Source organism: Suricata suricatta, chromosome 11 (genome assembly GCF_006229205.1).
Source record: "Suricata suricatta isolate VVHF042 chromosome 11, meerkat_22Aug2017_6uvM2_HiC, whole genome shotgun sequence".
NCBI lineage: Eukaryota > Metazoa > Chordata > Mammalia > Carnivora > Herpestidae > Suricata > Suricata suricatta.
Genome location: NC_043710.1, coordinates 73,585,603 through 73,610,751, shown reverse-complemented (window position 1 = coordinate 73,610,751; position 25,149 = coordinate 73,585,603). Strand labels below are relative to the sequence as shown.

The window sequence follows — 25,149 nt, the reverse complement described above, 5'->3', positions numbered from 1 at the left end:
AAGTGTTTGCATGTCTGCTCAAATATATCTTAGGCATGTGTGGACTAGAATAAACAAAAGGTTTTGACAACTAGAATATTTATCTTGTAAAGTTTAAATAAATACTGTAGTAGTGATTCTCATCTTAAAGATAAATATACACCAAATATGAATGGCATATTATATGGAGATCAGTCTCCCATTGCTGTGCCTATGACGTTATCTGTCAAGGTCTCTCTTGGGCCAAAGACTATCCTGGAAGAAACTTGCCCCTTTCTGGGCTCAACTTCTACATCTATAAATCTATAAGTCTTAGGTTAAAATTGAGAATCACAGATGACCTAGATCCTAAGGTACATTCTGACCTGGCTTCTACTTCAGCAGGTGGAAAATGTTGGTGGAAAATTGGAGAAGTGGAGAGTGCAACCTTGGTTGCCATTACAGTCACCAAGGAACTTTGAAAATCCTACTACTACACAGCCTTCCTCTAGACCTAGTCAATCGGAATCTCAGGGGACTGGGCCCAGGCACCTCTACGTAAAGCTCCTCAAACAAGTCCAGTGTGCAGCCAAAGCTCAGTAGCCCTAAGCTGTAGGGAGAACAGTGCACACTGGCAAAACTCCTCCAACAGAAAAACACCTTTCTGCACCCTCAGCCCCACCCCCACCAAATCAGCCCTAGAGAGGATCTGAGGACCCACACACTTCAACTAAAGAAAGAGGGCTGTTTTCTCATAGTGGATCTGGGTCAGGAGAAGCCACATGCAAGCATATGTCACTTTGGATGACACCGTCTAGTCATGTAACTAAAACTTTTAAGTGAGAACAGAGAGAAAGCTGCTAATGAAACTAAGGCCTAATTGAGGGTATATATGTGTATGTGTATATGCATACAAAGGAGTGTGCAGGGTGTGTGTGTGTGTGTATATATAGATATATGCTTTCAATACAGAACCTAAATAAGAACCTCTGCACTAAGCCATTCTCATCACCACAATGAGACAGTTAGGGGACATGGGAACAAGCCCCAAGTGAAAAACATTACATACCTCCAGCGCTTTCTGTTGGCTGTTCCTGTTATATGGCTTCTCTTAGAGAGTAGAACCAAGATGAGGCCCCACATACAAGCTTGACTTAAAACAGAGGACCCTGGCTCTTTAAAGCACCAATGAGCTGCCTGTATTGCCTGTCAATATCAACCAATCAGGATGAGGCCCTTCCAACCAATCCAGATGAAGCTCTTTTCCCGGCACCTGGCTGGCTCCGTTGGTTAAGCAAGGGAACTCTTGATTTGTGTTCGGGTCATGATCTCCTGGTTCATGGGAATGAGCCCTGCGTGGGGCTCAGCACTGTCAGTGGGATCCTCTCTCTCTGCTCCTACCCTGCTTGCACACACTCTCTCTCCCAAAATAAATAAACTTACCCTACCTGTGTGTTCTCACTCTCAAAAAAAAAAAAAAAAAAAAAGATGAAGCCCTTTTCCCCCCTCCCCTTCATTAGCATAATAAGCCAGAGTGGGAACCTGACTGGAACTTTCACTATAGAACCAGGGCTCCTCTTCACCCCAACTCGCTTGTCTAACTACTCTCTGTTGGTGCTGAGTCTCCTTCAGCTCAAGTTGTAGCCCCAGTAAAGCCTTGCCTCTGCCTTTGATTTTAGGGTCCATCTTCAAGTTTCTATCCTTGTGCAGCCCCGAGAACCCAACTCCAGTAACAACGCTGATACAATTGATTTTCCACACCTTTATCCAATGGCCTGCCACATAAGAACAGGTTCGAGGGCTCCAGGCCACAGGGCCTCCAGGTACAGACAGCTGTCCGTGAAAGCCTGCCACGCCCCCAACACAGAGGGCACCACAGATATGCCTCCGTTCACCACTTTGTCTACAGGCCTCAGTATCGTGAAAGTGGCAAAGCACTTCTCACACACCCGCAGACCAATGGACAGGATGTCCAACTACATATCAACTATCAGTTAAGACTTCCTTGGGGCGCCTGGGTGGCTCAGTCGGTTGAGTGTCCGGCTTCAGCTCAGGTCATGATCTCATGGTTCATGGGTTCGAGCCCCACATTGGGCTCTGTGCTGACAGCTCAGAGCCTGGAGCCTGCTTCACATTCTGTGTCTCCATCTCTCTCTGACCCTGCCCTGCTTGTGCTGTCTCTCTCTGTCTCTCAAAAATAAAAAAAAAAACATTAAAAATTAAAAAAAAAAAGTCTTCCTTTTTTGTATGCTGGGGTGTCCCACACATTCCTGGAGAGTTATGTTCCCACGGCTGCCCCCACTCCTTGGAGCTGAAGACAGAGGAGCCCAGCAGAGGGGCAGACAGCCCTGGTAGCTAGGCAGGCCTCGGGTCATGGCGTCACCAAGCCAAGAGAACCAAGTGAAGCCCCCAACACTGACATACCCTAGAGAACTCATGTTATTTGTGGCTCCCTCACCTAGAAGACAAGGTAAAATGACAAGAATGTGTGTCACTGGGTCTGCATCAGATTCCTGGACTGTAGAGCAAAAATGCAAGAGAGGCCTCGCCCTTAATCCCACAGGAACATAATCCCTCCCTGCCTCTTCTAGTCCAAAATCTACACTAGGAACTCCAATAGCACAAAGTGGGTCTATTTTCTTATGCAAAACGCAGGGTACATGATCTATCCAACGGGGTCAAGGCTATCTGACAAGAGAAGCTGGAAGTAAACATGTGACTTACGTTACACGACATAGGACAACACAGGAGGGGGAATGCTGTTGGCTGTGTTAGCATTCTCCACGGCCAGGAGCAAAACCGAGAGAAGCTGCGGGCACTCCCAGACACCACCCCCACCCGGGAAGCCCCTGCAGGGCCTGGCTCCTGCCCAGGGGCTGTTTTAGGGCAGCATTCTGCCAATCAAGGATCCTGCCGGCAAGAGGGTGTGTGATCTGTACACGTTGTAGCCCCACGGGCTTCATAAAGACCAGATCCATGTAAGGTCCTCCTGACTTACCTATTTGCAGCCACCTGCTTCTTTCAAACCAGTCCTTGTCCCAGAATTCTCGCGGACAGCTTTAGTCTGCATGGGGAACCTGAGGAAAGCGATGGCTAAAAAGCTAAGGCCAGTGTAAAGGAATCCGCTGTCTACGGGGTTCCCTCCCTCGGCTCCTGTGGCTCATGCCCTAAAGGGAAGCCAGAGATCTGTTCGGGCTGCACGCTGCAAAGGGTGAGGTTCTGGAATTCTCCTTAGAAGGGTCAGCATTCCTGCCTCATAGTGACTGTGATCCAGCTCACCAAGAATGGTCCCTTCTTCATTACAAACCCTGCATGTCATGTGCCAACAAGAATCTTTTGCTTCTATGAGCATGACTGCTTTTGGCTTATTTCTAAAAGCGCTGAAAGCTTCCTTCCCATTATGGTTTTATGCTGTTACTTACTTTCTCACTGTCTGGAGGCCTTTAGGTAATGTGACCCTGATCCAAGACTTTTTTTTCCTTACTCAATATAGGAATAACAAAGGGCATCGCTGTTGAAGGAAAAATGAATTAAGGTAAAATGAAGTGAGTTTTCTGGGGTAGCAAGGGGCACAAAGCCCCTAGCGATCTCCTCTCATCTGCTTCACCTCCATCGTAACTAGTTCCTTCCCCAAGGTCAGATCTTGATTCTGTAAAGAGGCTAATGTAACAGGCTCAGAAGTTTACGTTTAAACACCAGAGGACTTTCAAATTGCCACCCCATTAACATCCAACACTCACAGAACCGGGAAAGCTTTTGTCCTCAAATCCCACTTTTCTAGCAGGCCACTCGCTTGCACATAACCAATTTTGGCTAGACCCTCAAGTTCAAATTTCAACGCTGCCTACTCTCAGGCCCCTCCGCTAGCTGCCACCTGTCTGGGAGCTACACTGAGCAACCCAGTGCCCCGTGAACATGTCACCCCCATTTTCCAAGTTCCAGCCGGGAATGCCTTCTAGCTGCACACTCCTCTCCCCAGGTCCTTTACAGTTCACCCCAACAAACCTCTTCACTCTACCTCCTGTAGAACCCCCATCCCCCATACACACTGGCCTTCCTTCTCTTAACTATGGTACCAATGACCATGAGAGCTTACCACTTAGCATTTAAACATCAACTGCTTTTTTTTTTTTTTTTTTTTTTTTTAAGCAGGCTCCAACGCTGGGTGGGGCTTGAACTCAAGACCCTGAGATCAGGACCTAAGCTGAGATCAAACTGAGCCACACAGGTGCCCTTCAACTGTCTAGCATTTTATAGCAGTCATTTAATACAGTCTGGTGCTACTGTCCTGAGGAAGCTGGAAGGCAGGCACTACAGCCATACTTGGAAGCATGTAACGGATACCTCCCCTACCACTTACTGACTGATGTGGAGCATGGCACCATCCTCTGGAATGGGCTCAAATTTAAAAGGTCAAAGATGCCTCCAAAACCAGTCTCCGGGAGTTCCCCATGATCGCTTGCACTTTACAGTTCCCTAAAATGAGGGGGCACTTGCTGTCCCCTGTAGGCCAGAGGCCCATTCCTCAACCCCTACCCCTGCTCGAACTGCAGAACAACTCCCAGGTGTTATTTCCAAAGCCCACAACTCTCTCCCAGGCCCACCTAATCCAAACCCCCTCATACATTTAAAACCCATTTCATGTCTCCCTCTGTCTCTGCCCCTCCCCTGCTCATGCTGACTCTCTCTCTCTCTCAAAAATAAATAAAACATTAAAAAATATATTTAAAAAAAAGGAGGCACCTGGGTGGCTCAGTTGGTTAAGCGTCTGACTTCGGCTCAGGTCATGATCTCACGGTTGGTGGGTTCGAGCCCTGCGTCGGGCTCTGTGCTGACAGCTAGCTCAGAGCCTGGAGCCTGTCTTCAGATTCTGTGTCTCCCTCTGTCTCTGCCCCTCCCCTGCTCATGCTCGCGCTCTCTCTCTCTCTCTCTCAAAAATAAATAAAACATTAAAAAAAAACTTTAAATCCACTTCACTCTCTAGATTAGAATAGCCTTCTATAACTTTGTAACAGAAATTTTAAACACAGCAACAAACACTTCTGTGGCTTCTACCTTCCATTTCCAGGAGCTAAGGAATTTGCTGAGTGTGCCAGCCGCCTCAAAGTTAACTGTAAGCGACCAAGTCTTTTTATTCTGGCAGAACTTGGGGTTTTTCCAGGGGAGTGGAATACTCTGCAGGCTCAGGGAGACAGATGCCCTAGGAAACAACGTTTTGAAGCGGCCTAGAGAACCCATGACGAGGGCCTGAAAATTAAAGGTAAGTCTGTCCACGAGTCCTCCAGCAAAACCACGCAAGCCCATGTGGGTGAGCCAGTTCACACTCCAGGAGCCTGAGACCTGAGTAAAGCAGCACTGACAGGTCAGGGCACCCTCCTCTAGAAATACTTGCCTGCAACACACGTTTTTTAAACAGGCAACAGGAATTTCCACACGCTGGAGTATCTCCTTCCCCAAGGAGCCATTATTTGAAACCCAAGATGGCGATGGAGAGGGGTAGGAGGGAAGAAGCGTTCCAAGATCCCCACCCCCTCCCGTCCATCTCAGCACCAAATGTGAATTCTGATCCCTGGACCAATCTGTCTGTTGTAGAGAACAAATAAAATGATAAATACAGTAATACCTATTTAATTCAGACTCTCGAAATGGAATTTGTGATTAATAACTTTAAAGTTGAATGAAGTATAACTTTGTAATGCTTTTTTTAGAAATATCTGAGATATTATCAGTGGGAACCAAAATGCAGGACGTATGCTTAGCCTTCAAAGTAACAACTGAGTTCAACAGGGCACCGTGCTAGAAGCTCTAAATACAAAGAAATGCATAGGACCATCCTTGGCCTTGGGAGATCATGCTCTAGTTCTAGAGACCAGTGTGCACACATGCACACGACCACCCAAATTTCACTGCAGAGTAAGTGATCAACTAAAGGGACACAAAGCTTTGGAGGCCCAGAAGTAATTCATCCCTATGTGCTGATTAGAGAGGGAATACTGAGCTGAAATGACAAGGAGAGACAGGTGAGCTGAGCAGGAAAAAATGAGGACAGTAATGGCTGTTGGGTGAGGAGAGGGTGCTAAGGAGGAGAGATCTTCACAGCGCGGTAAAGGTGCACAAGGACTGAGTCATGAAAGTGTTTCATCTTGGGGCTCCTGGGTGGCTCAGTCGGCTAAGCATCCGGCTCCTGGTTTCGGCTCGGGCTGCAATCTCACAGTTTGTGGGTTCGAGCCCCGCATCGGGCTCTGTGTTGGTGTGGAGCCTGCTTGAGATTCTCTCCTTCTTTCCCTCTCTGCCCCTGCCTGGCTCATGCTTTCTCTCTCAAAAATAAAATAAATAAACATTAAAAAAAAAAAAAGAAAGAAAGTGTTTCATCTCTTTAAGAAATGGAGAGTAAAGTTTCACTTGGATATGGGTAAGAAGGAGGATAACTCAGAAGCCAGTATTCAAGGAACTTTTTAATAAGCTTTTTAAATTTTAGTATATTATTTTTATAACACTAGAGAAATGCAAGATGATTTCGAAAATAGGCGATTCAGCTACCTAGCATATTCCTGATGGTCAATCACCATACTCTAGTTAAATACTTTTTGGGTTAGGAAACCCTGAACTCACTGTGTAAACTCTGAGGGTAGACTGTAGCTCCCATTACAGAAGCTGAAATTACCCTTCTCTGTTCCAGCAGCGGGAACAGCCTATGCTCAGTCAGCTGCATATTCTATCCAAAGACTGTGAGTCTTGAGGAAAGGACTCAAGTACCTGTGGTGATAATGTCACCAGGAGTTCGAGGAGCATTAGCCCTCACAAGACAAACATGTCCCTGGCTTGGTTCCCGGTGTATTTTCACCTACATTTCTGTCCATTTTCTGGGCCTTCCTGTTAATTTGTGAGCTGCATAATATACTTCCAATAAGTTCTTCTTTTGCTTAGGTTAGCCAAAGTCACTTTGTGCTTACAATCAAGAACTTCAGATAGACACTTACATTTACAAAGATTAATTGTTCTGACCCCCTTTATAAAACCTGAGCATTGTTGGTATCCCAATTACTGCAAGACTTAGCACAATCTGCCTTGTCGCCGCAAATACCCTTTACACAAACCCTAAAGAAATACTTGTGATTCCCCCAAAGTTTCCTTCATCTGGAGGGTCTTTCTCACCAAGTCAGAAAACTTACTTTGGCACATACTCAGTGCTCAAATATATATGCTGACCGGGCACCTGGGTGGCTCAGTCAGTTAGCATCTGACTTTGACTCAGGCCATGATCTCACAGGTCGTGGTTTTGAGCCCTGCGTTGGGTTCTGTGCTGACAGCTGGGAGCCTGGAGCCTGCTTCAGGTTCTCTGTCTCCTCCTCTCTCTGATCCTCCCCTGCTAGTGCTCTTTCTCTTTTTCAAAGTAATAAACATTAAACTAAATATATATATGTGTGTGTGTGTGTGTGTGTGTGTGTGTGTGTGTGTGTTTGTGTGTACACATATATGCTGACTAAACGAAAATTTTCTGAAGCTCCACTCTGGTGCCACTTCCTCTGGGAAGTCGTCTACCCTTTGCCTCCAAATGTTTAAATGCCACTCATCTGTGCTCCCATCACATTCCATGCATGTTTATGCCACTATTAAGCTGCCTGTGTGTTTAGTTCGTATTTTCTCTCCCTGTTAACTCATAAGTCGATTAACAGCAGGGACCATGTCTTACTCACCTTTGTATCTCCAGTGCCTAGCAGAAATAAAATCACAGGAAGAGCTCCAAACACATTTATTGGATCAATGAATCATTTGTGTATGTTTGCGGTACCTGCTAGTTTCTAGCATATAACGGGCACTCAATAAATATATATTGATGGAATTAAGATACATTTTTAAATAACCTGTTATTAACATATTCTTAATTCTACAGGATGTAGCTCAAAGATGATTTTGTCTCTTTGAAACCAATCAGGAGACCAAGGCTTGGTAAAAGCTACCGGAGAACAAAAACGAGAGAAAGCCATCTAGTGCTACAACAGGTTAATTACAAGCACACTAGGATCCATTTCCTGGACGGGCCGGGTCCTCGATTTTGAAGTAACATCACAGGGAGTCTGCAGCTCCAACACAAGCTAGCTTTTAGAAGGAGCTGTTCTTTCATCCTGCTCAACCCCTGCAGGTGAGCCCTGTGTCCTGGGACTGTGCCCTAAATGCAGCCGTTGGCATGTGTTTCTTCCACAGGTCTGGGAGCCGGAAGAGAGCTCTCTGGGATGTCCAGTCACCCACCCTAGGAAGAAGGAATCATCCTAGTCCCAACCTATCACACAGAGTCACCACAAGTACACAAGAGTATCCCATAAGAAAAAGATTTTATCTACAAAGAGAATATCATCTTTTAATTTTGGATTTTAACATAAAATCCAAAGGCTAGTTAACTATGTTGACTCAAATTGTACATAATATCATAATTTTTATTTCAGGTAGATATATTTGGTATTTAACCTATTTAAAACTAGAAGTACCTGGACCCCAGAAATTCTTTTCTTCAGATAAGTTTAAAAAGATATGCTTGACATTTAAAATGTACATATTTAGGGGCAATTAAGCAATGACTCCTGATTTTGGCTCAGGTTATGAGATTGAGCCCAGTGTCAAGTCTGCACTGACAGCACAGAGCCTGCTTGGGATTCTCTCTCCCTCTCCCTCTGTCCCTCCCCTGCTCACACTCTCTCTCTAATTTTTTTAATGGATAATTAAAAAAATGTACATATTTAACAACTTGATGAGTTTGGGGTAAATATCCACACATGAAACCATCACCTCTTTAAGTCTTCTCCCACCACCTTTATTAATATGTGTGTGGTAAGAATATTTAACATACTGTCTACCCTCTTAGCAAGTTTTAAGTGTAAAAAGTACAGTATTGTTAGCTACAGGCACGACGCTATATAGTTGATCTCTAGAACTATGTACTCAGGTAAGTTTTAATAAGTAAGCCCTATATCCAATTAAATAAGTGAAACTTAAATAATCTTTAATCAGTCTCAGGACCAGAAGGATATTCTTCTGGGTGGCCCTGGCACACATATGTTCCCACTGAGAAAAAAACACTAGCATGTGCGGTCCATTGCTTCAATGTGTTTCTATCACTGCATGTGGACAGTAAGTACTTAATATTTTCTGAACAAAGGAAAATAAACAGGATGAGAAACTTAAACCCCAAGACACAAGATGGCCACATGAATACATAACTGTGCTTCTCAAGGCTCCCTCCCCAAGCCACACAGGAGAGGAGCGGCTCAGACCCACCTCCCGGTTCCTCCAGCTCCTCCCCGCTGCACCCTGCACCCCACACCCCGTCCTGTCAGCATCTCTCACAGGGACGGGGTCTTATTGTCCTCACCTCCCTCAGACATCAATGTTGACTCATAACTGGACTTCATAATTTAAAGCAACCAGTGTTCCCCCAAAACTGAACATCCCTTTAGTAACAAGAGTATAATCCATAGTAGAAGGAGCTACCGCTTATAGTAGAAGGAGCCTATTAAGTGTAGGGATGATATAAAAATCATCATGTGTAATTATCACCACCCTATTTCCATTCTGTAGTTAGGGATACGAGGCTCACAGTGGTTAAGTAATGCCCAGAGGGACAGCGCTAGCCAGCAGAGAGACAAAATCAAAGCTTTTTGCCAATGCCTTTCTGCCTTCCAAAAATCCCTCAATAATGCACACTTAATTCTGAATCCTCTTCTCCTGACTAATTTCTTACATTAAAATCAGGAGAGTTTTAGTGATATGCTCTTGCTTGCAGAGAATGGGGAAAGGTACTGGGAAAGGTTCTCTCCCGGACTCTATGGAGGCAGAGAAGCATCCAGAACTATTTCATTTGTGTTCATTTTCATAAAAGCTTGGAGTAATAATAGCACACTCCCTGCCAATCACCAGAACATCAAGGCAACTGATGAAGCCACCCCTTCCTATCGCTTCCATTTGACCACATACTAGTTTCACGATGGTGTCTCCGCTTTAGCAATGAATCCCAAGCCTGTGCTGTGTCAGTCACTTGTGCCACATGTTGAAAATGTCACTTCCAAGCTCCATGTCAGACCTGTAACTTCGGGATCTCCACAAGGGCAGGCCAAATGTATGTTGGCCACACTTCACAGCTGATGTGAATACAGAGTTGGGTTAGGAGGCATATACTTCTCTGTCATACAAGTTCTGATAGAACACATGCACTCCAAAAAAGTTGTGACAAACTGAAATTTGGTAAATCAATCATACTTGAAGCCAAAATATGATGGATTTAATGAACCCAAATGAAAAAGTAAATGACTCTAAAACAAATAAACCAATCAACCTGCACTGATTCCTTTGGTCCAGAATTCTTTGGGTAAATTTGTTACTTTTTAATAAATTCAGATTCAAAGTTAAGAATCTTAATGATCTTCTGTTTCCTAATTGCTAACTTGAATGACTGGGTAAGGGAATATGGTTATTTCAGCTACATCTAAAATATTGTAATAAAGATACAATAAAGTGATGATACAAAAAAATACATCGAGGGACGCCTGGGTGGCTCAGTCAGTTAAGCGGCCAGCTATGCCTCAGGTCATGATCTCACAGTCTGTGGGTTCAAACCCTACATCAGGCTCCCTGCTTCAGCTCAGAGCCTGGAGCCTGCTTGGGATTCTGTGTCTCCCTCTCTCTCTGCCCCTTCCCCTCCCCAGCTTGTGCTCTGCCTCTCTGTTCTCTCAAAAATAAATAAACATTTAAAAAAATTTTTAATACATCTAATTCAACATGATGAGATAAAGCCTCAGAAAATGCCTACCATATTATAGGATAGATGCTGGCTAAACCTGAAACTCAAAAATCACACAGCCAACTATATGCCACAGTCATGTAAGATGAGTAGCTATCGAATTTTACAGGGAAGGAAGGCATAGAACATAACATTTATCGAGCAATACTCGATACAAACATTATCTCAGGTAATTCTCACATCTCTGAGAATTAGGTCTCATCATCTCCTTTTTGCCCGAACAAAAACATAAGTGACACATTCTGGGTGACACAGCGCACAGCCATAAGGCTAAGATGAAAATTCAGTTTTGACCGTTCCAAAGCATTCCACAGAATTTAAGCAGTACTTTTAAAACACCTAGATACTTGTGGTAGTATTTGGTTTCCTTATAGCTCCTATACATTACAACAGATCATGGGTCTGTGAACTTGACTAGCAGCAAAATGCAGAAGTACTCACCAATTCGTCCATCTGTCCATCCATCCACTGATTCATTCACTCATTCATTCCACAGATCTGTGACATTAAGCATCTGCCAGGGGAAAGATAGTGCCTAGTATGGGAAGCCCAATCTGCCAGGCCAGTCAGGGAGGCAGACCTATAAAGCAGACAACTCCCCAGCAGTGCACCAAAGCGGTGATGCAGGCAGGCTCAAGGTAGCACGAACTGGCGAGCCGGGACACCAGTGTCCCGGTCCACCTCAGGACACACACACCTGGATCTGGAGCTGCGTTTCGGGCCTATCCTTACCTCTTTCTTCTCTTTGGCCTCATTGGTCTGGATCATGGACACTTCCCTAAAACAATCTGTCCAGAACTACAGAGTTTCTCCCGAGGTCTAAAAGAATGCACACACACTGACTTCATGGCGTTCACAACTCTATGAGGATTATCCTCACTTCTCAGATGCAGAAATTAAGGCACTGAGAATAACTTGCATCAAGTCACGCAATTAGTAAAGGGCAAAACCAGGAATCAAGCCCAGCGGGTCTGGTTCCACAGTGTATAGTGTTTACCACTACACCAACAGTGTCCAAACTTTTTTATTTTAGGACCTCTTTACACTCTTAAAAATTACTGAGGATCCAATAAGCTTTTGTTTCTGTGAGCTGTATCTATCCCTATTTACTATATGAGAAATGGAAACTGAGAAATCTTAAAAATATATGCTAATTTGTTTAAAAACAACAATAATAAATGCATTCTAAGTTACATGAAACATTTTTATGAAAACTCATTTCTAAGACAAAAAGCAGTGAGAACAGTATTATTTTATGATTTTGGAAATTTCTTTAAGGTCAGGCTTACTAGACTGCTGGACTCTCATATCTGATCCTGCTGTCAATCTATTGCTGTAGGATTTTTAGTTGAAGAAGATGAAGGAAATGTGACCTCGTTCTAAAATGTAATTGGAAAAATGAGGAGTATAATGACAGCCATTCTGGATAATTGTGACTGTTCTTTGAAAATACACCCAAACTCAACAAGTACTAGTTCCTTAAAGGTAGTTGGAGTGTGAACTACAAAACCATATCAGTCAGCCTGCTTTGGATGTTCCTCTATTATTCTAGCACATTAAAATTTCCTGGTCCATCTTTCACTTTGGAGAGCGCTCTCTTTCCCATGATTTCATAATTTCATACAATGGCCATTTAGAAAATCATGACTCACTGCACCATGCAAATCCTCCACACATGCAAATATTTCAAGTACGTAATATCAACAAAATCACTTTTGTTAAAACACCATGGATTGCAATCGTCAGAAAAGTCTTCTGCGTTTCAGGAGGTTGTCAAGTTCACGGCGGCAAATCCAAGTTTTCCAAAATTCCAGTTTTGTCGGGAAAGCCTGAGTTTGATCACTGGCAACAAAGGGTGTCCACTGGGTTTCTTGAGGTGACATTCTCCCTGTATTTATTTTTGAGAAAACATGTAGCAAATCCCCAATAAACCAAGAACTCAGAATTACCATAGTGTGTTGGTCATTCTCTCAACTACAAACGGCATCCCACGAGCTAAGCTCCCCACTCAGGCTTCTAAGAGTTTCCCCTCGGTTTGCAGCAGAAGCACTTCCTGTATGTTTTCCATTCATCACATGAGGCATTAAAAAGGTGCACCAGACTGCTAGGGATTTACCCAAGGGATACAGAAGTGCTGATGCAAAGGGGCACATGAACCCCAATGTTCATAGCAGCATTTCAACAATAGCCAAATCGTGGAAAGGGGCCTAAATGTCCATCAACTGACGAATGGATCAAGAAGTGGTTTATATATACAATGGTATACTACATGGCCATGAGAAAGAATGAAATTTGGCCATTTGTAGCAACATGGATGGAACTCCAGGCTGTTATGCTAAGTGAAATAAGTCAGGCAGAGAAGGACAGATACTATATGTTTTCACTCATGTGGAACAGGAGAAATTTAACAGAGGACTATCGGGGAGGGGAAGGGGGAAAATAGTTAAGGAGAGGGAGGGAGGCAAACCATCAGAGACTCTTAAATACTGAGAACAAACTAAGGGTTGATGGCGGTGGGGGAGAGGGGGAAATGGGTGATAAGCATGGAGGAGGGTACTTGTTGGGATGAGCACTGGGTATTATATAAAAACCAACTTGACAATAAATTATATTTAAAAAAATTTTTAAATAAAAACCACCTGAGGTGGAGATTTAATACAGTGTGTGCTGGTAAGGGGCAGACAGACCACTGGTACAGTCAGTGCCACTGCCTTGATCCATGCAAAGTTCTACCTAGCACTGCTTTTGTACCATCAGTACAAATGTCAGTACAGAAGAAGAAGCACATGTGTCTTCGCGTTATTACAAAGGTAGTTTTTTGGTCTCAGGAACCCACCCCCCCAGGGTTCCACAGAGCATACTTTGAGAAACATGGTTTTCTATGCTATAGCCTCTTCTGTGGGGAAGGGACCAAAAGATGTGAAACTTAAAGAGGCCTTTAAGATGAAAATGGCTGCAAAACCAGTTATAACTGAGAGGGAGCTACCTCCCCGGCTGGGCAAAGAGAGGTGCCACAGCCCCTGGAAGTGGGGAGACTTGAAGGCACACAGAGGCCCTTTCATGTAAAGCACAGCTTGAACTTTACCTGTCAGGTAAACGGACTCCAATAACTAAAGAAAGTGTATCAGAGGAGAGGCAGCAGCCTCTCTAGAAAACACCTGCCCATGGATGCATCTTCTTGCCCTTGAGGGATTTTTATAAAAGGGAATACAAATCAACAATGATATTTCACTAGAGAAAAAGGGTCCAAGACATTACTTTTAGGAGTGGGGAGAGAAGAAACTGTAATAACTTGCCTGGCAGGAAGTCGGGCAATCCTGGGACAAAGGGAAGGACGTTAAGACATGATGAGGGAAGAGAAGAGGTACCTTTTGGCTTGACAGGTATCAAGCCAAAAGACCAGAGTATTAAAAGATTTAAAGAACAACAAAAGTAGAGGAGACATATCTACCACATGGAAAGAGGGGAAGAAAGGCCAATTTGTTTTGCTTCGTTTTGGCAAATCTGCTTCTTAAACTATCTAAGAATCCAGGCTCTGTGAGTTATTACCTTCAAGAGCTGAGCAGATGAGTTAACTTCTTGGTGCCCCTTACCTCATCAAGAAAGGGGGACAGTATGACAGTAATTGGACCTACTACTTAGGGCCGTTATAAAGATTACATAAGACAATGAAAAGGGCTATGAACAGTGTGCCAGCACACGGTAAGTGCTCAGTAAATGTTAGTGTTTGTTTGTTTTTAATCAGAGTGGGGAAATGGAACAGGAATCAACAATACAAAATTCACTTTCAAGAAATGATCAAATCATTGAGCTTTTTAAAAAACAGCAGGATGCTGAAGCTGATCAAAGATGAAGAGATTTAAAGCCTTGTCAGACTGTTCAGCTGACTGACAAACTAGACTAAAATTACACTTTCAATTTTCAAAGCACTTGGGTTGAGAGGTCTTAAAATATATAATTTCTTCAGGGCACCTGGGTGGCTCAGTCCTCAGTCAGTCTGACTTTGTCTCAGGTCATGATCTCACAGTTCACGCATTCGAGCCTGGCATCCTGTCTACTGTCAGCAAACAGCCGGCTTCAGATCCTTAGTTCACCTCTCTCTCTCTCTGTCTTTCCCATGTTGACTCTCTCTCTCTCTCTCTCTCTCTCTCTCTCTCTCTGTCAAAAGCAAGCATTTAAAAAATATACAATTTCCCTTAAAATAAGCTTAATGGTCCGTTCCTACTATCAGAGACCAAAATGGTGTTATCCAAAGGCTCTCCAAAATTCCTAGCTTGTGTCACCCAGGCATACAAGTCAAGGACTAGGTGGACCTGGAGAAGGTACCAGGCTCTAACTTGAATGCCCCCAGCTGCCTAGGAAACTCCTCTTCAGCCAGAAGGATAAGGAGGTAGTTATTAGGAGGCTGCAGGGGAGTGGGAATGATTTGTCCTCACTTCTAAGCATTACAAGTAAGAATAAATAAACTTCTCTTCTTGTTCCATAGTGAATGTTCCATAATGAACATTTCTGGAGACTGAGAATCTCAGGTCTGAATCAAACACAAAGGTCATCAGTGTAAGCATTGATTTCACTACTGTGTTGACGACCTGTAGGCTTTGTTTAATGGAGATATATACAAAAACTGAGAGCTTTTCCTGTGAAATCAGGAAAAAGACAAGAATGTCCTCTCTTACCAGTTTTACACAACACAGTACTGGAAGTCCTAGCTACAGCAATCAGACAAGAAAAAGAAATAAAAGGCATCCAAGTTAATAAGAAGTAAAACTGTTACTATGTGCAGATGATATGATACTATATAGAGAAAACCCTAAAGATTCCACACACGCGCACACACACACACACACACACACACACACACACACACAAACTATTAGAACTGGTAAGTGAAAAAAAAATTGACATGAGTGAGAACAAATTGACATGAGTCAAAAAAAAAAAAAAAACCAAAAAACCTGACATGAATTCAGTAAAGTTGCAGGATAAACAGAACTAAGAGTCCAGGTTTGTTTTTTTTAACTCCTTAAACTGAAAAAGCAAACAACACATCATAGAGTCCTAAAAACTTTTTCTAGTGTTTGAAAATATTTCTATATCTCTAGCATTTGATTTAACCATAGATATGATGACATAAGACAGACTTTGCAAACAAAACATCATGCTTAATTAGCACTAATTTTCTACCATTCTTGCCAGATTGTACACTCCACTCAAATCAAAGAGGGAACTGAAAGGCGACCGTAGGTACAATCTGTGCCACTGCCACAGAACATGCCTCAAGTGACCCCTGGCACACCTCCACCTGGTAGCCTACTGGGCTCCACCCCGCCGCTGAGAGAAACAACTGAATCTGGTCCTGGTGATACCCACCAGCCACCATTCCAGCCACGCGAGCACCCTGAAGGTCCTCGAAAGCTCCACAGATGAACACTTCTGTGCCATTAGACCCACAGTCACACAGGACATTAAACCGCCCTCACTCAATGTAAAGAGATTTCTAGAATGAGACACCCACAAGCTTCTGGTGATTCCTTGGTTGTATCTGAAACCCTCAGGTCCTCCCAAGCTCCCCATCAGGGAACTCTTCCATGTTTCTAGAAGTCATGGTATCTGTAATTTAAGCCCATTCCCTCTTAATCAGTTCAGGGTGAAGATAAAATACTTGAAAGGCAATTAGAAATTGTTTTTTGTCTTTATAGAGCAGAATAAACCCAGTCATCTGTCTTCTGTTTTCTGACACCGCACGCCATTACATCCCTTCTAGAATATAAATTCCAAGGGAGCATAGGACGTACGTATATCCTGTGCCTTGTCCAGTCCCAGGCACGTGACAGAGCCTCAAATGGCAGACCGAGGACTGCATCCTTTCCTGTATCAAATTCTCGACTTCAGTATGGACTTGTGCAGTCCAGAGGTACTCATTCACCAGATATTTACTGAGCAGTGAATGCTTCTGTATCCCAACTTCTGCCTAATTTATAGTCTGCCCCAAAATGAGAAATGCCATGCTCCCTAATGTTCAACATGTACCTTCCTTAAGAGAGGCTGAAAACATTTCAAAGTAAACTCAATTAGAATATTCATGATTATTGCCTAACTATGAAACTTCAGACTACAAAGTCTGTTCACTTTATGAGCAAGTTTAATCACACATAACACATTTTATGATCCTAAACTAACAAAGTGATCTTAGTCACTTAATAAAGGCCATTAAGATATAACTATTTGCATTCATTCCAACTGTTGTCTCTGAATTCCCAGAATCTATTTTGAAGAAAGTAGAAGGTAAGAAACTTCAGAATTTCAGAAAATATTATTTCTAAGCTCAGGACTGAGACAATCCATATCGCAGAGTAAACCTTTTTAGATCTTACAGTCTTCATTTCTTAAAAATGTTTTTTTAACATTTATTTATTTTTGAGAGAGAGAGAGAGAGACAGATCATGAGCAGGGGAGGGTCAGAGAGAGAGGGAGACACAGAATTGGAAGCAGGCTCCAGGCTCTGAGCTGTCAGCACAGAGCCTGACGCAGGGCTTGAACCCACAAACTGTTAGATCATGACCTGAGCCGAAATCGGACACTCAACCGACTGAGCCACCCAGGTGCCCCACAGTCTTCATTTTTTTTTTGGATGAATATTTTACAGGATCAAGTCTCGATATTAGCTCAAGTAAACGTACTCCCCATTTTCCATGCCACTACTGCTCATTTCTGATCCATCAGGCCAGTCACCACCTCAGGAAGCCAAGTCGCACAGGGTGGGGTCCTTTAGCAAACCTCCTGCTTATTCGGACACCCTCATTACATTTAAGGTTTGTGTAAATGGTTTTGTGATGCTGTTAACATTACTTTCCCAGGTCTCTTGATTTAAGCTATTGTGATTTCAGAAGACATTTGCCTCCACTCTTCTAGATAAAGGAGCTAAATTGGCATTTCACGTACTCTGCTATGAATTTAGTGCTACCTCCTAGGTACCGCATCCACTGGTTTCCAAAATTCTGAAAGCATGTTTCCTAGCCACTTTTTCTGTTTTTCTTCCTCTTTCATACCCCTTTGCCCAAAAAAAGATCCCAGGCAGGCAATCTTATTGGCCCTTATATCTTTCAACTTCTTCCTGATAACCAGCATGAGCAATCAAACCAAGCTGCAGCGATAGATAGTTAGAGACTGGTCCCTCAGGAAACAGGGCCTTGCCAGAGAATTTCACACCCCTTTCCCCAAGCCCCCAGACAGAGGGAGCTTACTTAGAAGAAACTTGGTTCCCAGGGGCCTTCAGAATACACTTCCTGTCTGGAAGGGAAAGGCCTGCCTCACACCTGCCTTGACGGTCACGTTCCTGGCTCACACAAAGCAGAGCAGCCCTCATGGATGAGAAGCAGCAGGTAAGTGTGAGATCCCTCCGTCCTCCCTGGCCCAGGGCCACAGGGCGCAAGCACAGCCCCACCTTCGGTGGAAGCAGGAAGCACTGTGAGCCTGGAAGACAAGATATCTATCATCCTTGTTCTTGCTCTGCCTGTTCTGAGAAGAGTGGAGGAAAAAAGAAAGGCAGAGTAGCTGAGAAGAGGTGCGAAGGAACAGAAGCAGGAAGACCTGTTGTGAGGCAAGCCCGGGGTTCCGAGAGCCGGGTAATGAGTGCCTAACTAGCCGGGGCTTACACGTGCAAAGGAAGGTAAGGCATGCGAGAAATATTTGGGAAGCGGACCACAAGGACCTGGATGTGAGGCAGGGAAAGGAACCTTACAGTTTACAGAACTTTCAACGGAAGCAGCAGTTAGAATGATGCAGTGAGTGTGGAACGGCATCTGAGCAAGCCCAGACACCGCTGGGGATGAGCAAGGGCCCGCCCTCCTGCCTTGCACCAACAAAGGCCGGTTCAACAGTGGAACAGACCCAAGGTGGAGGAGGGCTGGCTGGAGATCCTCCCCAGGAGAACCTCTCAGTGCTAATTCCACACTGGCTGTTCTATCTGCTTCTCTCAAGGACCTGGGAGAATCCCAGGGATGGAACCAAAGCTACAAACATCCCTGAAAACCGTAGATGCCTCCTGGTAAGCTCTATCTACTCCCAGCTTAACCCAAATGCTTTGCTGACCCACCCTCCAAATGCAACGAGCCTCCAAAGATGAGGTTCAGGTTGGCAGAGCGTTTGCCCTGTGGTCTTTTCTACCATTCAGTCCACACAGGACTTCAAGGGACAAGGGATTCATTTCCGTCAAAAATGGGTCACCTTTCTAGCCTACGAAGCCCAATAATATTGCTGTCGATCAAACTGGGGCCAACACATCTCTAGCACAGCACTGGCCTATGCAACGCACTGCAGTGATGGAAATGGCTATTAGCCATATGAACTGTGGCTAATAGGTCTGAGGATTTTTAGTTCATTTACTTTTAATTAACTTTGATAGCCACATGTGGCTAGTGGTTACTATGTATAGTGTAAACCCAGAGCTCAAAATAAAAATTGATGGGGGTCAGGGGCCCCTAAATGACTCAGTCAGTTAAGGGTCTGGCTCTTGATTTCAGCTCAGGCCATGATCTCGTGGTTCATGGGATGGAGCCCCCCATGGGGATCCTGCTTTAGATTTTCTCTCCCTCCCTCTCTCTCTCTGACCCTCCCTATCCCCCACCTCAAAACAAAACAAAACAAAACAAAACAAAACCAGATGGGACAGATCACATCTTCCAAAGATGCCAGGAAAAAAATTTCATGGAATTATATTTCTCTACTGTGAGGAAGTGGACTCTTAACAGTCCACAAGTGTTCAAGCTATTTTCTAGCACTCAAGGCTTCTTTGGTCATTACCACATCCACACATCAAAAATCTATTTAGAAGGCCCTCAAAGACCTACCCCAACCTTCCATTTATTGTAGGAACCTTCTCCACGAAGGCCCTGCGGATTCCATGCAGTCTTTACAAGCCCCCCAGCAGCAGTGTGAAATTCAGCATCAAGAGAACCAGTCCATGCCCACGTCCAAGGATACTGTCCTAAAGGGCAAGCAAGGATGTTCGAAATAACGAATGAATTTTGCACCATGCTTTACCATGTATTTAGTCCTTTCATATGCATTATCTCACTGAAGCCTCACAATTACCTTATGATGCAAGTACTGAGTCAGCATATTCATTTCACAGAGGTTAAGTGACAGCCGAGGCAATATGGCTTGTGTATAGTAATGATACACCTTAACTCAGGCTATCTCCCAAGGACTGAGGAGGATAAAACACAACCCAGAGAAGGAAAAGTCAGCCCTGGAAAGGAGGAAGGTGCAGAAGAGTGATTAGAGCCAAGCACTAGGTTATGCAGGTCAACTTATGACCTTAGAAATCAATCTATCTCAGTCTCCGTCCTGTAAACCTGAACACATGTGGTTTCAAAGAGTGAAGCACCTCAGTCAAGGTCCAATGAAAAGGAGACCATGCTCTAAAATACTGGTTCCCAAAGTGTTGTCCCCGGACCAGCAGGAACAGCATCACTTGGAACCTTGTTAGAAATTCAAATTACCAGGCCCCTTCAAGGGCTACATGAAACAAAACTCTGGGGGCAGGGCTCATAGTCAGTTTTGTTCACAGTGTCAAGTGGGTGAAGCTGACGTCCACCCCCATTTCAGAGCCACTGCTCTAGAAGTGTACATCTAAGGTCCATTCCATTTCCTCTGGGACAAAAACAACTTGGTCATCAAGGGAGAGGAAAGGGAACTGCCGGTTGCAAAGCATCCTGGTGACATCAGCCCTGAATTGTACACCTAGGCTAACAGGCCCTGTAAACTCCCAACCGGCACACGGACCTCCCACCACCTCCTGTGACTGGGCCAGAGAGGAAACTCTTCTTTACTCAGAAAATCTGGGTTTATAGGCAGGAGAAAAAGGTCTATTTTATAGGCAGTACTAGATTCTGCGTAGAGTACCCTAACTTGTAACCTCATTCAATAAGTAATATTTGGTACATGATACAATGTTCCCAACTGTGAAAAGTTAAGTTTCTAGGAGTAAGAACTGGGGTCCCAGTTTCTCAGAGAAAGGAGATGAAAATACACGTAACACCATAAAGTCATAGGTCTGTAATAATCATAATAATAGCAGCAAGTATTTACTGAATGCTTTCAATGTGCCCAGCATTGTAAACAGACACTGTTTCTCTTCACCCTCATGCAACTCCAAGAGGCAACTGTTTCCATTTCATCCCCGAGGCTTTAACAGGTCAAATGCCCTGAGATTACACAGCAAGAAGTAGGGCCAAGGACGCAAGCCAGGTCCACTGTTCCTAAACAATCCAAAGTACTACCTCCTTTTTCATTGTAACACATTCTAATTTTGAGGCTGTTTAATTTCATTCAGACTCTTTATGTTAGTGAGTTTTAAGTACTGGATCTTTATTATTTTTTATGCTATTATGCCACGTACAGTTCAAAAAAGCCCTCAACTGCTCAGTTTACCCCAAGTCCTTCAGCAGGTGCTCAAGAACCAGGATAACTCACACTGAAGAATTCATGGCAACACAGACATCCAAAAGCTGGATCAAAGGCAAGAATCGATTTTATTCCCATCATTCTTGGGCAACATGCCCAGGAAAGCCCTGACCACCTGATCAAAGCAAGCCCTCTCTGCTCAGTGCTCCACAGTATAATACATGGAAATGTCCACACAGTGACCCCACTGAGGGTGAGGTCTTAAGAGTGGGAACATGCCTGATTCAACTGTGTACTTCCAGGGTACTAAATACATATTAAACACCCTAAGGGATGGTTTTCAAGATCGGTAGCAAGACATGCAAGTTCTTAAGAGAGGGTAAAAGTGAACTACAATTTAAATACAAGATGTAAAACTATGACACTTAAAAAAGAAAACGCTGGAGAAAATCTTTGGGATGTAGGCCTAGGCAAAATGTTCTTAGATTTGATACCAAAAGCACAACCCATAAAAGGAAAAAAACCAAAAACAAACAAACAAAAAACAATGCTTCTCTCTAAAAAAGAAAAACATAAGTTAAGTAAAATCATGTGGTATGTGACCTTTTTTAGAGAGAAACAAAAAATTGGACTTCATCAAAATTAAAATCTTCTGCCCTGCAAAAGATCCTGTTAAAAAGATAAAAAAGGCAAACTACATACCGGAAAAAAATACATATACAAGCCATAGATCTGACAAAGGACTCATATTTAGAATAGATGAAGAACTCTCAAAGCTCAAGTGTAAAAACAACCACTCCTGTTAGAACATAAGTAAGAAGACATGTGCAGATATTTCACCAAAGAGGAGATACAGATGGGAAATAAACACATGAAAAGATGTTCAACATCGCTAGCCTTTAGGGAATGCAAATTACAACCAGGATGAGGCTGGGGTGCTTACTGGGACAGCTAAACTAACAAACCAGGGCTGGCGAGGCTGCAGGGAAACCCGAGCTCTCCTGCACGGCCGCTGGGAATATGAAGTTGTACAGCCACTCTGGAAAACAGTTTGGCAATTTCTTAGAACACAAAATATAACTTAACATTTAAAATCCAGAAATCACAGTCCTGGGCATTGATCCCACAGGAAGGAAAACATGTCTGTACAAAAGCCAGGACACACATGTTCATAGCAACTTTCATTGTAAGAGCCCCAAACTGGAAACACCCAAATGTCTTTTAGGAGGTAAATGGTTAAGGCATCTGTGGTGTGACCGTACCATGGAAGATTACTCAGCAATAAAAAGGAACAGACTATTGATAATGTGACAGCTTGAGTAGATCTCAAGGGTGTTGAGTGAAAAAGCTAATTTCAAAAGGTCATATACCACATGATTTTATTTAACTTATGTTTTTCTTTTTTAGAGAGAAAGAAAGAAAGCCCAAGCAGGGGAAAGGGGCAGAGAGAGAGAGAAAGAGAGAGGAAGCTTCCCAAGCAGGCTCCATGCTCAGTGTGGAGCCCAACACGGGGCTCAATCCCATGACCTGGGATCATAACACGAGCCAAAATCAAGAGCCAGATACCCAGCCGACTAAGCCACCCAGGCACTCCCCACATGATTTTATTTATGTAACATTTTCAAAATGACAGAGATGGAGAAGAGATTAGTGGTTATCAGGATTCAGAGACAGGTGAGGGGAGGGGAGAGTGGATGCTACTATGAAGGAGTGGCAAGAGGGACATCCTCGAGGTGACAGAATAGTTCTGTATCTTGATTGTGATGGTGATTACTGGAATCTAGTGCAAAAAAACTGCCTAGAAGGATATATGCACAAACACCATCATGTGCGTGTAAAATCAGCGAAATCTGACCATCCTCTGTGGATTGTAGCGATGTCAACTTCCTGGTTCTATTGTACTGTGATTATGTAAGATGCTACCAAGAGGACCTCTCCACTATTTTTGCAACTTTCCATAAAGCTATAATCATTTCAAAGTTACAAGTTTTTTTTAAGTGAACTACAGACATTTTACTTAAAAGCAAAACAAAATGAACGAAAAAGAGGTGTAGATAGCTACACGACGGGCCAGTGAGAGCCCAAACAGAGATTTAAATGCACATAGTAGGGCTATGTGACTTCATTTTTTAAAAAGTGAAATCCAATACTCCAGAGTCTTAAGAGGGATATGTTTCCTAACACCTTAGAGCTACTTCCTCATCCCCCAGATACAATTAATAGGAAGAAAAAAAAGGGGAAAAAAAAAGCCTGATGTGTGAACCCCTTTGGGAAACCAGGAGGCCCGTCCCAGAATGAACAAGCCCTGTTTCACAAGAACAGAGGTCAAGGGCCTCACAATTTAGAGGCGGCACGATGCCAGTATACAAGTCCAGGCGTGGCTTCCTTCAGTAAAACTACTGTACTGACCTACCCACGACGGCCAAAATTTAAATTCTGCCTTTCTTCCAAGACAAAACAAACTCAAACCAACAAAATAAATTTAAAAAAATCACTAAGCAAACAAACAAAAACCTCAACAACCTCAGACTATTTCCAACAAACCTTATAATTAAGGATGTCCTCTTAGTTGACCTCCAAAGTACCCCTTGCTTTTCAAGCAGTCTGCTACCTAGTGAATTCTGGGACACAAGAGCCCCTGGAAATTAATGAAAAAAAATGGGAGGAGAAAAATTACTCAAAGGGCTAGAGAATTTCCTGACCTAAGCTGCTTCCATATGTATTTGAAATTCAAATGGCCACAGGGGCGTTGTGGGGGGTGGGAATGCTACTTTGGGAGAATGTTGCCTATCAGAACTCCCAACAGGTCTTATGGAGTTAACTTCCTTTTATTTGACTGGCCTGGAAAATCTTTCAGATCTTTGAAATTTTCACTAGCAAGTCCCTTATTTCAGAAGTCATTAATTATTTTTTTTTTAAAAAACCCTTACGTGATACAGTACTTTATCATTTTCAAAGCAGTTCCGCAAATTACTATGTAGAAAAACAACACTGGTACCTAGGGGCTGTACTTTTCAGCAGAACACTCACCAATCAGGCTGCTTTCCAATTTCAATTAGTTTGGCTATCTTTCCCCCAGGCCCTGGGTTCTGCTCTTCTCCACAGAGGCAGACATCAAAAAAAAAAAAAAAAAAAAAAAAAAAAGTATATAGTTCTACCCACAGAAGCCTCCGGACTCACTGGCCAAGGGCAGACACTCTCAAGTCTAATCAGCAGAGTGACTTCCCATAAAATTACTCACATTTCTGCATTCATGTGCTTTTCTTAACAACAGCACTTTTAAATCTCATTTAAACTGAAAGTCTCCATTAGCTGCCATGAAAAGATGTATTTTTAAATGCTTTGATCTCCACACGCCCTTCGGTACATTAGTATTCTTCACGCTCCACCATCAGCACAGAACCTAAAAGACCAAGACTTCTGTGCATTTTAAAAAGAAGAGGGAGGGAGTTTGAATTATAAGTGCAGCACCTTCCCACCCTCCTATCCCCTTGCAGAGTTTACCATGTTTCCTTATTTATCTTGAGAACTGTAACTCAAAAAAGTCAAAGGTACCCATCCAAAAACTAAACATCCCCTCAGACCCCACCAGGGAGGCATCTCTTAAACCTCTGCTCTAGTCTTCCTTCTCTTCACTCTGGTTAAATCAGTGGTTTCCAATCCTTTACTCCTCTGCAAAACAGTTCCAAGTGTATTCAAATATCATTACCACACAATTCCCACAAAGAATGCTCATAGTAGATGCACAATGCTCAGAACACCATCCTGGGAAATAAATTTCACATTGATCTAGAACTTGCAATCCAGAGAGCTCCCCTAATCCTTACCCTGGGTCTGACATCTACAGGGAGCAACTGGAGTCCAGCAGTGAGGGGCAGCTAGAAATGGGGGGGCAGCCAGCAGTGGTTGAGAGCCAGGAGTGGGGGGCAGTCAGCAGTTGGGGGGCAGCCAGGAGTGGGGGGTGGTTAGCAGTGGGAGGCCAGCCAGGAGTG

General features: G+C 43.5%; 1 protein-coding gene across 3 annotated transcripts in view; it reads right to left on the bottom strand.

Moving 5' to 3' along the window:
- Positions 1–25,149, bottom strand: part of AMOTL1 (angiomotin like 1) — a 131,121-nt gene that overhangs the window by 71,044 nt on the left and 34,928 nt on the right. The window lies entirely within an intron of this gene.